Below are 14,371 nucleotides of genomic sequence, written 5' to 3'. Positions count from 1 at the left end.
GCCCAGCAAGGGGAATGTCATGGGCTAAGGTCAGAATTAACTCTCCAAACTCCTGAGGCATTACCACTCTCCTAGTGGCACCAGGTTTGGGATCTCTTGCTTTGGGATCTCTTACTTTTTAGTGTAAAGGAGTCCATCTTCCCAATAGACCCTGTGTGTTTCACTGACAATTCCCTTTTCTTGTTCAGCAGCTTGCTGCCTTAGGCCTTCAAAAGAGGGACAAGTTTCTTGCCCCTTGCACAGTTGTTCCCTTGAGGGTCCCCCTAGGCCCAAGAGCTCAACCTGGTAAGGTTCTAACTCCATAGGCTCAGTTCCCTCAGGGGATAGAACTTCTTTCTGAGAAGAGAGGTTCTGTTTCTTTTTCTGTGCTGAAGCTTGTTCCCCAGTCTTCTTTCCTTTTCTCTTGGAATGTTGGGCCATTTTTCCAGACTCCAACACTTCGTTTTCACCCTGCGCTCTGCACTGCGCCCTAATCTTGACACACACCAATTCAGGGATACCCAGCATGGCTGCATGGGTTTTGAGTTCTACCTCAACCCATGCTGAGGACTCCAGATCATTTCCAAGCAGACATTCTACTTGTATAACAGAAGAGACTACCACCTGTTTCAGGCCAGTGACCCCCTCCCCATTCTAAAGTTACCATAGCCATGGGATGTACTTTAGTCTGATTGTCAGCATTGGTGACTGGATAAGTTTGTCCAGTCAGGTGTTGTCCTGGGGAAACCAGTTTGTCTGTCACCATAGTGACACTGGCACCTGTATCCCTCAGGGCCTTTACTCTAGTCCCATTAATAAAGAGCTGCTGCCTGTATTTTTGCATGTTAGGCGGCCAGGCAGCTAGTGTGGCTAAGTCCACCACACCCTCAGAGACTAATGTAGCTTCAGTGTGGACCCTGATTTGCTCTGGTCACACTGTTGATCCCACCTGGAGACTGGCTATTCCAGTGCTAACTGGAGTAGTAGTTGAAGTGGAACCTTTCTTGGGACAGGCCTTGTCTCCAATTTGGTGTCCATGCTGACTACAGCTGCGACACCAGGCCTTTTTGGGATCTAAGTTTTTACCCTTGTATCCAAATGAGGATTGTGAAGAGGCATTGGACCCACCCTCCTGTGCAGGTTTTTGGGGCCCTATAGAAGACTCTTTACTTTTTCCCTTGGATGTTTCAACACTCTTCCCCTGGGGAGGCTTTGTGACCCATTTCGTTTTGTCACCCCCTGTGGAAGTTATGGTCACCCTTGTCTTGACCTAGTGGTCTGCCTTCTTTCCCAATTCTTGGGGAGAAATTGGACCTAGGTCTACCAGATGCTGATGCAGTTTATCATTGAAAGAATTACTTAAAAAGTATTCCTTCATAAACAAGTTATACAGCACTTCATAATAATTTACACCACTGCCATTAATCCAACCATCTAGTGTTTTGACTGAGAAGTCAACAAAATCAACCCAGGTCTGGCTCGAGGATTTGTGAGCCCCCTGAACCTAATCCTGTACTCCTCAGTTGAAAATCTAAAGCCCTCAATCAGGGTAGCCTTCATGAGGTCATAGGATTCTGCATCTTTACCAGAGAGTGTGAGGAGTCTATCCCTACACTTTCCAATGAACATTTACCAAAGGAGAGCACCCCATTGAGATCTGTTTACTTTTCTGGTTGCACAAGCCCTCTCAAAAGCTGTGAACCATTTGGTGATGTCATCACCATCTTCATATTTTGTTACAATCCCTTTAGGGATTTTTAGCATTTCAGTACTTTCTCTGACCCTATTTAAGTTGCTGCCACCATTGATGGGAGCTAAACCCATCTCTTGTCTTTCCCTCTCTATGGCTAGGAGCTGTCTCTCCAAAGCCAATCTTTTGGCCATCCTGGCTAACAGGAGGTCATCTTCATTGAGGCTGCCCTCAATGCTTCCAGAGTTACTGGACTCCCCTGTGGAAGAACCAGTATCTCTGACTATCACTTGTGGAGTCAGGGTTTGAGGGACCCTGACCTCCCTAACTAGGACAGGAGGGAGGGAATTATCCTCCAGGTCACTAGTTTCCCCCTCTGTAAGGTTATCCTCAGAGGGGTGGTCTTTTGCAAACTCTGCCAAAAGCTCCTGGAGCTTCACTTTGGTAGGGTTTGACCCAGTCTTTATATTTTTTAGTTTACAGAGAGTCCTTAACTCTGACATCCCTAGATGCAGGTAAGGGGTGAGGTTGAGTTCCACCACCATGTCTTCTGTGCTAGACATTATTTTTCTAAAAGTTGGGATACTTTTTAAGAATCTAAAACTATTTCTAGAGCCTAATCCAAACTTTTACAAAACTTTTAAACTCTAAAAGAAATGCTAACAGGGACTTACACAAGGCCCTAGCAGGACTTTTTAAAAAGTTAGAAAAATTGCTCAAATTGCAAAAATCTGTTTCTAATGAAAAATTTTGGAATTTAGTCATGTGATCAGGTATTGGCTGAGTCGTCCAGCAAATGCAAAGTCTTAGACCCCACCGCTGATCCACCAATGTAGGAAGTTGGCTCTGTATATACTATTTCAAAGTAAGAAATAGTGTGCACAGAGTCCAAGGGTTCCCCTTAGAGGTAAGATAGTGGCAAAAGTAGATAATTCTAATGCTCTATTTTGTGGTAGTCTGGTAGAGCAGTAGGCTTATCAGAGGGTAGTGTTAAGCATTTGTTGTACACACACACAGGAAATAAATGAGGAAAACACACTCAAAGACTTACTCCAGACCAATAGGTTTTTGTATTGAAAATTATCTTTTCTTAGTTTATTTTAAGAACCACGGGTTCAAGACTTACAGTAAACACTTTAAATGTAAGGTACTTCACTTAGATACTTTAGGAACTTTGAATAAAAACAATATCATGTACAGTCTTTGTAAAAATGGCAATAAGCTATTTTCAAAGTGGACATAGTGCAAAAATCAACAGTTCTTGGGGAGGTAAGTAAAGATTAGATTCGGAGGTAAGTAACACACTTACAGGTCTCAGTTCTGGAGCATAGGCAGCCCACCGTTGGGGGTTCAAGGCAACCCCAAAGTTACCTCACCAACAGATCAGGGCTGGTCAGGTGCAGAGGTCAAAGAGGTGCCCAAAACACATAGGCGCCTATGGAGAACAGGGGTGCTCCAGTTCCAGTCTGCCAGCAGGTAAGTACCTGCTTCCTCAGGGAGCAGAGCAGGGGGGTTTTGTAGAGCACTGGGGGGGACACAAGTAGGCACACAAATTCACCTTCAGCGGCACAGGGGCGGCCAGGTGCAGTGTGCAAAGTAGGTGTCGGGTTTCAGATAGGAAACAATGGAGGGACTTGGGGGTTACTCTAGCGGTGCAGGCAGGCACCGGGGGGGCTTCTTGGGACAGCCACCACCTGGGCTAGGCAGAGGGTCACCTGGGGGTCACTCCTGCATCAAAGTTAGGTTCCTTCAGGTCCTGGGGGCTGTGGGTGCAGTGTTGGTCCCAGGCGTCAGGTCCCTTGTTCCAGGCAGTCTTGGTCAGGGGAGCCTCTCCATTCTCTCTGCAGGCGTTGCTGTGGGGGCTCAGGGCTGTCGTCTCTGGTTACTCACAGGCTCGCAGTCACCGGGGAGTCCTCCCTGAGGTGTTTGTTCTCTGGATCTCGAGCCGGTGGCGTCGGGTGCAGAGTGGGAATTCTCACGCTTCCAGCGGGAAACGTGTAGTCTTTGGAAGTTGCTTCTTTGTTGCAAAGAAGTAGCTGGTTTTGAACAGGGCCACTGTTCACAGGAGTTTCTTGGTCCTTTAGTCCAGGGCAGTCCTCTGAGGCTTCAGAGGTCACTGGTCCCTGTCGGATGCGTCGCTGGAGCAGGTTTTCGAAGTTGGAGACAGGCCGGTAGGGCTGGGGCCAAAGCAGTTGTCATCTTCCTCCTTCTCTGTAGGCTTGTAGGTCAGCAACCCTTCTTGTTTCTTCAGGTTGCAGGAATCTGATTTCCTGGGATCTGGGGAGCCCCTAAATACTGAATGGCAGGGTGTGTTTTAGGTCTGGGAGGGCAGTAGTCAATGGCTACTTTCCTTGAGGGTGGCTACACCCTCTTTGTGCCTCCTCCCGCTGGGGAGGGGGCACATCCCTAATCCTATTGGGGGAATCCTCCAAACTCAAGATGGAGGATTTCTCAAGGCAGGGGTCACCTCAGCTCAGGACACCTTAGGGGATGTCCTGACTGGTGGGTGACTCCTCCTTTTTTTTCTCACTATCTCAATATCTCCTCCAGCCTTGCCGCCAAAAGTGGGGGCAGTGGCCAGAGGGACGGGCACCTCCACTAGCTGGGATGCCCTGGGGCGCTGTAACAAAAGGGGTGAGCCTTTGAGGCTCACCGCCAGGTGTTACAGTTCCTGCAGGGGGAGGTGAGAAGCACCTCCACCCAGTACAGGCTTTGTTCTTGGCCACAGAGTGACAAAGGCACTCTCACCATGTGGCCAGCAACGTCTGGTGTGTGGCAGGCTGGCAGAAACTGGTCAGCCTACTCTAGAAGTCGGGTAGGTATTCAGGGGGCATCTTTAAGATGCCCTCTGGGTGTATGTTACAATAAATTGCACACTGGCATCAGTGTGCATTTATTGTGCTGAGAAGTTTGATACCAAACTTCCCAGTTTTCAATGTAGCCATTATGGAACTGTGGAATTCGTGTTTGACAAACTCCTGGACCATGTACTCTTATGGCCACCCTGCACTTACAATGTCTAAGGTTTTGCTTAGACACTGTAGGGGCATAGTGCTCATGCACATATGGCCTCACCTGTGGTATAGTGCACCCTACCTTAGGGCTGTAAGGCCTGCTAGAGGGGTGACTTACCTATGCCACAGGCAGTGTGAGGTTGGCATGGTACTCTGAGGGGAGTGCCATGTCGACTTAGTAATTTTCTCCCCACCAGCACACACAAGCTGAGAGGCAGTGTGCATGTGCTGAGTGAGGTGTCCCCAGGGTGGCATGAGACATGCTGCAGCCCTTAGAAACCTTCCCTGGCATCAGGGCCCTTGGTACCAGGGGTCCCAGTTACAAGGGACTTACCTGAGTGCCAGGGTTGTGCCAATTGTGGAGACAAAGGTACAGTTTAGAGAAAGAACACTGGTGCTGGTGCCTGGTTAGCAGGGTTCCAGCACACTTTCAAATCATAACTTAGCATCAGCAAAGGCAAAACGTTAGGGGGTAACCATGCCAAGGAGGCATTTCCTTACAACAGAAAGCATATTTTTTATTATTTTTAGAGATTCATGTATTACTTCCTGGTTTTTCAATCTGACATGTAAGAGTTTGGAGAAGTGCTAGTTTTAACCCATAAAGTGTTTTTTGAAGGTGCAGAGAATGCAACCGGCCCATTTTCTAGTTTGTCTAGTTTCGACTGACCTTTTTAGGAGTTCTGTAGAAGTTAAAAGATTTATTACAAATTTAAGGCCAGACTTGTGTAAATGAGTCCTCGAACAATCCTATATAAGTACAGAATTGCCATAGGTGAAGTAAAGTCCCATATCAGATTAAATAGTACAAGCATAAGGCACATAAGTGTTTCTGTCGCAGCAATACAAAAGATAAAAAACAATACTTGGTGGTCTGAATCCAAATGGCGATTCTCCTGTCTAATCATTTGTAAATTACCCTAATCTAAATATCCTAACTAAGCTATGAAGCAACCTAAATATTTCCCAGGAAATGCAAGGATTTGAATAATATTCAAAAGTGTCCACATAACAGAAGCCTCAGTAGAAGCTCTACTAGACATGCGTAGCATGAAGCCACTTATCCAAAGTAAGAATAGAGAGACCTTTACCACTTCATGTCTCAAAGAAATCCATTCTAGTCAAAGGGTATAAAGGGACTGTCTCACCTAACTAACTGAACACCACTTTAGACCTTGTAGAATCTTAGTGAATCTATGTCATCATCACCAGTAGTTTGGAATTTGTAACTCCCACTAGACTTCATCCCATGAACCAAACATCAGGACAACCTTGGATAGCTCTCTAGAAAAGGAGCTCACAATGCAGGTCTTCTTTCTTCCTTTCATTAGTGCTCCTTGTCCTTGCCAACATATCCTCCCGTACCCCTTTATCTCAAATGCACAGCATACTTTTCATTAACTGTAGACTTGTTCAGATGCACCTGCAATAAAATAAATAAAACACAAGCAAAACTCCACATTGAAGTTCACCATAAGAAAACATTTCAGACCTTCACTTGACTCAACTTAACAAGTAGTTCAATGCACATTCAAAATACATAGGTATACGTGCATTTCTCCACATAAGTATAATAAATGGTAATAACTGCTTTAGGAAGTGTTAGAAATGGGGTCTTTGGTTAGCAGTCAGAATACCCCCTGTCCAACCAAGGACCCTCACTCTAGTCAGGGTAAAGGAGAATCACCCTCAGTTAACCCCTGCTCACCCCTTGGTAGCTTGGCACGAGCAGGTAGGCTTAACTTCAGAAGAAATGTGTAAAGTATTTGTACCAACACACACAGTAATTCAGTGAAAACCCTACAAAATGATACAACATAGGTTTAGAAACATAGAGGAAATGTATCTAAACAAAACAAGACCATAACTACAAACATCCAACATACACAAGTCAAGGTATGAGTTTTAAAAGAATAAGAGTCTTAAATCCTTTAGAAAACAGTGCGAACATTGTTAGCGTGCAAAAGTACCTGGGTAGCGTCAAAATAACACCGCACGGGCGAGTGTGTCTCGGAAAAGGGCAGAGATGCGTCGATTCTTACTCCTAAGCGAGACCGTGCGTAGTTCTTCCTCCGGTCGGGTCGGCATGCGTCGTTTCTCCTCTCCTGCAAGAGAGTGATGCATCGATCCGGACAGGCACCTCGGGTCCAGCAAGGCTTTGCGTTGTTTTTCCACACCCAGCGACGTTGCATTGACAATCCGGCCACACAGTATCACAAAACCGCACTGTGTGGGGTTTGCGTCATTGTCAGCCTCTGTTAGTGGGTGTTGCGCTTTGTTTCTCCAGCCGCATTGCAATGATCTTCCAGCCGCGATGCAGGTGGAGCATTGATTACAGCGGCCAAGCCGGGAGAGCGTTGTTTATCAGCTGAGTCACGGAAGGTGCGTCGAAAGTTTCCCCGTACAGCGGTCTGTGCACGGATTTTCAGTCTTGGTCTGCCAGCTTCACCTTTCAAGGGCCCAGGAACTGGAGAGGGCATCACCTGGCAGGGCAGGAGTCTCAGCAGAGAGTCTAGGTGCTGGCAGGGTAAGTCTTTGATGGCTCTGAGACTTCAAAAGCAGGAGGCAAGCTCCTTTCAAGCCCTCGGAGATTCTTCATAAGCAGGAATGCACCACAAAGTCCAGTCTTTGTCCCCTTTCGCAGACAGAAGCAGCAACTGTGGGATAGCTTCACAAAGCACAGTCACAGGCAGGGCAGCACTTCTCCTCAGCTCTTCAGTTCTCCTCCTTGGCAGAGGTTCCTCTTGATTCCAGAAGTGATCGGATTTTCAGGTGTTTGGGTGCTCTTCTTATACCCCTTTCTGCCTTTGCCAGGCCCCAGACACACACCAGGGGGTTGGAGACGGCATTGTGTGAGGGCAGGCACAGCTCTTTCAGGTGGGAGTGACCACTCCTCCTCTCCCTCCTAGCACAGATGGCTCATCAGTAGATGCAGGCTACACCCTGTTTCCCTTTGTGTCACTGTCTAAAGAGGGGTGCAAACAGCCCAAATGTCAGACTAACCCAGACAGGGAATCAATAAACAGGCAGAGTCACAGAATGGTTTAAGCAAGAAAATGCCTACTTTCTAAAAGTGGCATTTTCAAACACACAATCTCAAAACCAACTTTACCAAAAGATGTATTTTTAAATTGTGAGTTCAGAGACCCCAAACTCCACATATCTTTCTGCTCCCAAAGGGAATCTATGCTTTAATCATATTTAAGAGCAGCCACCATGTTAACCTATGAGAGGGATAGGCCTTGCAACAGTGAAAACCGAATTTGGCAGTATTTCCCTGTCAGTACATATAAAACACATTACAATATGTCCTACTTTTAACATACATTGCACCCTGCCCATGGTGCTACCTAGGGCCTACCTTAGTGGTGTCTTACATGTAAGAAAAGGAAAGGTTTAGGCCTGGCAAGTGGGTACACTTGCCAAGTTGAATTAGCAGTTTAAAACTGCACACACAGACACCTCAGTGTCATGTCTGAACCATGTTTACAGGGCTACTAATGTGCGTGGCACAACCAGGGCTGCAGGCCCACTAGTAGCCTTTGATTTACAGGCCCTGGGCTCCTCTAGTGCACTGTACTAGGGACTTACCAGTAAATCAAATATGCTAATCATGGAAATCCAATTACACATACATTTTACATAGGAGCACTTGCACTTTAGCACTGGATAGCAGTGGTAAAGTGCACAGAGTAACAAAAACAGCAACAACAGAGTCCAGCACACATCAACAACCTGGGAAACAGAGGATGAAAGTTAGGGGAGACCACACCAAGGATGCCAAGTTATACAGGAAGCTGTCTCTCTATATAATGCACTACAATTAAGTACACTGTGCAGAGAGTCCAGTGGATCCCCAATTGGTATTGCAGAGGCAAAAATAGATTGGACTAATGCTCTATTTTGTGATAGTGTGGACGAGCAGTTAGGCTTATCACAGGGTAGTGCTAAGCATCTGCTGTACTCACGGAGGCAATAAATGAGACACACACTCAAAAAATAAATCCGACACCAATTTAGAAAAATAACATTTCTTTTTATATATGTTTCAAAACCAAGAACTTCATAATCAGGTATGTTGATTTACAAGCATAAACACTTTGCCGTTTCAAAAATCACACTGCAATTTTCAGTTCAGAAATGTTCATCTATGGGAGGAAAACAAGGTTTGCAGGTAAGTACACAACTTACAAATCCAGTCTTCAGGGTTTTAGGTCAACACCAGGCAAGGTTCAAATCAGTACCAAGAGTGCACCCACAGTGGCACAGGGGCGGCCAGGGCAGAGCTCACATTTAGAGACTGGGGTGAACAAAGATGAGCTGCTCATTGGGGAGTAAAACAATGTCAAGGGTCGATCTCCTGCAGTTGAGGTAATCACAGGGGGGCCACAAGGCAGCACCAAGCATATACCCTCAGCGGCACAGGGGTAGCCCGGTGCAGAGTGCCCAATATCAATCATTGGAGACTGGGGGTAACGGTGAGTAAAACGATGTCAGGGGTTGATCTCCTGGGGTTGAGGTAATTACAGGGTGTGGGCCACAAGGCATCACCAGATTTCACCCTTAGCGGCACAGGGCCAGCTGGGCACAGGACCGTTGACAGCTGCAGACAGGCCGGTAGGGCTGGGACCAAGTCAGTTGGTGTCTGCATTCTTCTCTGCTGTTGTGACTCTGTATTGTCCGGCTCTTCTTAGGTCATCAGGAATGTGAGTTCTGGGGTTCAGGGATGCTACATAAATAATTTATTTAGGGGCATTACCGGCTACACAGCGTTGGGTGCCCAATGCAAATCAATGGGTGAGATTAGTTTTGGAAAAAGGCTAAGGCCAGGAGGCTGAACAAAGGTGTTAGCACCTCTGCCCAGAGCAGTCCTTTGTTCTGAGGCCGCAAGAGTTTTGGCTGTCACCTCAGAGGGCCAGACCTCTGTCTAAGGTGGCTGAACTAGTTTTGGTCAGTCAGTGTTCACGCTAGGAGTTGGTAGGTTTTCAGGGGGCACCTCTAAAGTGCCCCCTGAGTGCATGCATTAATAAACCCATCAATGGATTGAGTGAGGGTTTATTAATATGAAATATTTGATACTAAACATCCCTATCTTCAGTGAAGCCATCATATAGCAGGGGAAGTCGTAGGGACCAGTGCCCAGCACATGTACTTAAAATGGCTTCCTTGTTCACTTACTATGTTTGAGAATCAACAAAGACATAGCAAAGGCATATCTGTTCATGCAGGTATGCCCTCACATGTATTATAACGCACTCTGGCGGTCATTCTGACCCTGGCGGTCAAAGACCGCCAGGGCGGAGGACCGCGGGAGCACCGCCGACAGGCCGGCGGTGCTCCAATGGGGATTCCGACCGCGGCGGTAAAGCCGCGGTCGGACCGGCACCACTGGCGGGCTCCCGCCAGTGTACCGCCGCCCCATTGAATCCTCCACCCGAGGGGATTCCGACCCCCCCTACCGCCATCCAGATCCCGGCGGTCCGACCGCCGGGATCCGGATGGCGGTAGGGGGGGTCGCGGGGCCCCTGGGGGCCCCTGCAGTGCCCATGCCACTGGCATGGGCATTGCAGGGGCCCCCGTAAGAGGGCCCCTAAATGTATTTCACTGTCTGCTGCGCAGACAGTGAAATACGCGACGGGTGCAACTGCACCCGTCGCACAGCTTCCACTCCGCCGGCTCGATTCCGAGCCGGCTTCATCGTGGAAGCCTCTTTCCCGCTGGGCTGGCGGGCGGCCTGAAGGCGACCGCCCGCCAGCCCAGCGGGAAAGTCAGAATTACCGCCGCGGTCTTTCGACCGCGGAACGGTAAGCTGACGGCGGGACTTTGGCGGGCGGCCTCCGCCGCCCGCCAAGTTCAGAATGAGGGCCTCTGTCTTTAGGACTGGAAGTCCTGCTAGAGGGGTGACTTACATAAATTTCATGCAGTGTAAAGGGGACAGGCCTGTGTGCCATGTATTGTATTCATTTTAGTTCTGCACCAAGACATGCAGCCTGTGAAAGCAGCACTGTGTGCGCTTAGCGAGAGGCCCTTTGAGGGTAGCACAATTCATGCTGTCTCTCAGGGGTCTTCCTTTAGTACACCATGCCCTAGTTACCAGGGGTACCATTTACTAGGGACTTTCAGTGGTAGCTGAAGGTTTGCCAGTTGGTAAAAATAACTGTGCAGTTTTGGGGGGGAAACAGATCTGGCACTTGGGACCTGTTTAGCAGGGACCCAGTCCACTTTCAGTCGAAACTGTACCAGAAACTGGGAAAAAAGTGGTGTTGGGGGGGTGGAGAGACCATGTCAAAAGAAGAACTTTTCTAAAACTGCAATCATATAGCTTTTAATTGCCGTACTGTAATCCCAATACATTGAACATAAATGCATACATGAATTATATTTCAGTTAATTAATGGTGTTATGAAAAACATACATATAATTTCAACATTTCTACTTATGAGTGCAACTTGAATAATATGATTTCGATGCACTGCTTAGTAGCAGTACATTATAACATATATTACGTATTTCGTGCTTACAGTTTTTTGTCCCTTCTACAACTCATAAAAGTACAGCCAAATAATGCTTTCTCAACTCCCCATCAAGTCAGCACAATCTAACTAATTCTTTCGAGTCAGCTTTTGTGTAGATTCTTCCAGACACTTCATATCATCATAATATTTACACTATCTTCCAGCTCAATGTCCACCCTCTTTCTCTTCTTTGCCTTTTCAACCTTCTTTCTCTGAAAAAAGTTGAATCCCACCAAAGGAACTATTGCAAATCCAGCACTAATCAATAACAGCTTCAAAACAAAACCTACAACCCCACTTCCTAAGTTTCCAAACCATCTGTCTCCAGTAACAAATCCAACTCTAATTGCCTCCCATGCACCTGTCGCTTTCAGTTCCTTGAAATCCTTTGTCGACCCAGAAATGTTTTGAATATGCTTCTCCTAGTCCTTACTTTTGTCTGGGATGTACATCCTCCTTTGCCATCAGAAAGTTTTACACAAGTCTGTTCTGCAAAACCATAGATCTTAATGCTACCATTTCTGTATTTACAACCAGTAAGGAATTCACTGGTACTGTTGGCTAATTTATCCATTATTGTAGACATCTTTCTAATCTTCAAATCATTCAGAATCACACCTACAGTTGGAATCAGTGCACCAAAGATGGATCCTACTACCTCTCCAGCTCTAACACCTCTTCTATTTCCACGTTTCGTATCCCAAACAGAAACATTGAAATGCTCCACATGATAAATCTTCTAGAAAACTATGCCAAAATAACAAATGCCATGGCATCCCTTCGGCAATTTGACGTAAGTGTACTTTCCACAAATAAAACACACTCCAAGAATCATAGGCTCTTTCCCATTAGGAAGAATTCACTGAAATCAAAGAGATGCTCACAGTCACTTCCCTATGAACAATCGGTATATATAACTCTAGTCAACATGTACACAGCTTCCCTTTGTGTTGCCAATCCAAAGTCAAAAATTCCTCTTCAGGTGATGTTCAATCTGCCCTCTATTCCACCTGTGATGTGTCTTAAGATCTTTATCTGTTTGAGATTTACATTCTAAAACACTTCTCTTGTCTTCCACTATAATTAGGCATTTCTTTTCTACATCTGTCATTTAATAGGTCTAATTATGTCTGTGTGCATATGCTGCAGTACCTAATGGCTTTAATAATACAAATTATTTCCCTGCTATTTCTGCACCCTTAATTAAGGATTCTTGTTCAAATGTGTAAACAAATAAACTTCTGGAAGAACTAAATCATAGTTTGAGACATAATATTAGAAACTTCCCTACCGATAAAATGTGCTTGACAAAAGACTAAGAAAACTCCATATGTCAAAGGAAAGTAGTGTTAAGTGATGCCCTCAGAAATGGAAGTAGTAATTGTGTGCACTCATAGCAATCCCTTGCATCCAGAGTGTCAATATCTTCGTAAAGCAATCTATGTACATTTGCAGAATAATCGCCTCTAGAATCATCTTTGTGTAAAGTCTTTTCATCTAGTCTATAAAGATTACTATCTCTAGGGCTCAAGGTTTGCAGGGGAACACTAGGTGGTAACTCTGTCTCTACATTGGCTGTAAGGGAAAATGCTCCTATTAATAGCACTACTAATGCTACAAATGAAATAAGCAGTACTACACCTAATATGTACCTACACCTACTTTTCTGATTAACTTTCATGATTTCTCTAAAATCAGTTCTTTTAACATGAAATGCAGCAGCAACAGAGTTTTCTCCGTCAGTTCCATCTGTGCACAACAGCAAAATAAAGTTCAAATGATGAACAACAGATACATTTATAAAATCTTTGTGAGTCTTCCTTAGCTGTCTGCGTTCTTCTAAAGGGCAACCTTACATTTCTTCACCTATGCCCTGGTACTCTTCTTAATTCACTAACAAAATTGATGCAAAGTTTCTAAAATATGCACAGTTCAAAATCACTGATAATAACATCCATAATGTATTTCTCCAATCTATCCAAAAGCACAGGAACCTGAAAACAGAATTCAAACAGAATGATCAGTTTCAAGGAGGATCGGTTGGATCTGCAGTGTTATTCCAAAACTCCCAAAATTTTGCATATGCAGCAAAGTATGTTCATTCAGGTGAAGAGAACCTCCAACAAGGTACTCTTGTTCTCTTTGATCTCCTAAGTGCCAATCCTTAATTCCTGCTTTCACTTTGCTCAAAGCTCTCAATGTCCTTTGGGATTGTTTGTGGTACACGTTCTTTAGGCAAATTCAGTTTTTCCCTTTCTTGCCTTCTGGGCCATCAGTCTCCAGCGTCCACTCACTGTCTCACAGCACTGCATCCTTTGTCAGGGTCTGAATTTGAGTTCAACTTGTTCACCACCACAAGACGGGATTCAGTCACTTCGGCTTCAACTGTGGTTCGCTTCAGACCCCCTCAGACCGATCATTTGTAGTTTTAGGCTCTGTCTGACCCGCAACATGTTTACTAACCTGCTCCTGACGTCTTTCTGTCACTTCCGGCACTTCTGGATCAGGTGCTGTCACATCCAGGGGATACTTAACTCTCGAGTATGGGAAGCATGAATCCAGTTAGAGATACCTCTAAACTTCACAGCAGTCATGTTGACCAAGATGACTTGATGTGGCCCATGCCAACGAGATTCCAAACAAGTCTTTCTTATGTATTTCTTCACCAACACACAGTCGCCAGGACTGAGGTCATGGCACTGCTGCATGATATGTAGGGGCTATAGCTGATCCTAACTGTTGAGACACAGAATGCACCACAGCAGCTAGCCTTTACAGCAGTGAAGGACCATATCATCTGTAATGTTCACAAGTGCATTCGCAGTTCTGTCTTCTGATCAGGTACACAGTGAAGATTCATCAACACAAAAGGAAAAGCTTCAGGCAATTTCAGAGATGTCGAGTCACACACCTTTGCCAGTCTGGATTTCAGCGTCCCATTCACATGTTCAACAAGACCCAAAGCTTTAGGTCTATAGCTGCAATGTAATTGCTGCTCCACCTGCAGAGGTGCGCACAACAGTCTCAGGTACTTATTTTATTAATGAGGTCCTGAAATTGTTGAGTCTCAGGACCTCATTAATAAAATGAGTTCCACAGTCTGATTCCAGAGAAGCCTGGAAACCAAATCTGGGTGTAAGCTCCCTCAACAGCAGTTTTACTACAGTGAGACT

At 45.7% G+C, this 14,371-nt stretch overlaps 1 protein-coding gene across 4 annotated transcripts in view; it reads left to right on the top strand.

The window, feature by feature from the left end:
* Positions 1-14,371, top strand: part of MACROD2 (mono-ADP ribosylhydrolase 2) — a 5,612,477-nt gene that overhangs the window by 5,027,160 nt on the left and 570,946 nt on the right. The gene's annotated exons all lie outside the window — the stretch shown is intronic.

This window comes from Pleurodeles waltl, chromosome 5 (genome assembly GCF_031143425.1).
Source record: "Pleurodeles waltl isolate 20211129_DDA chromosome 5, aPleWal1.hap1.20221129, whole genome shotgun sequence".
In the NCBI taxonomy this organism is placed as follows: Eukaryota; Metazoa; Chordata; class Amphibia; order Caudata; family Salamandridae; genus Pleurodeles; species Pleurodeles waltl.
This window is presented reverse-complemented; position numbering and strand designations above follow the sequence as displayed.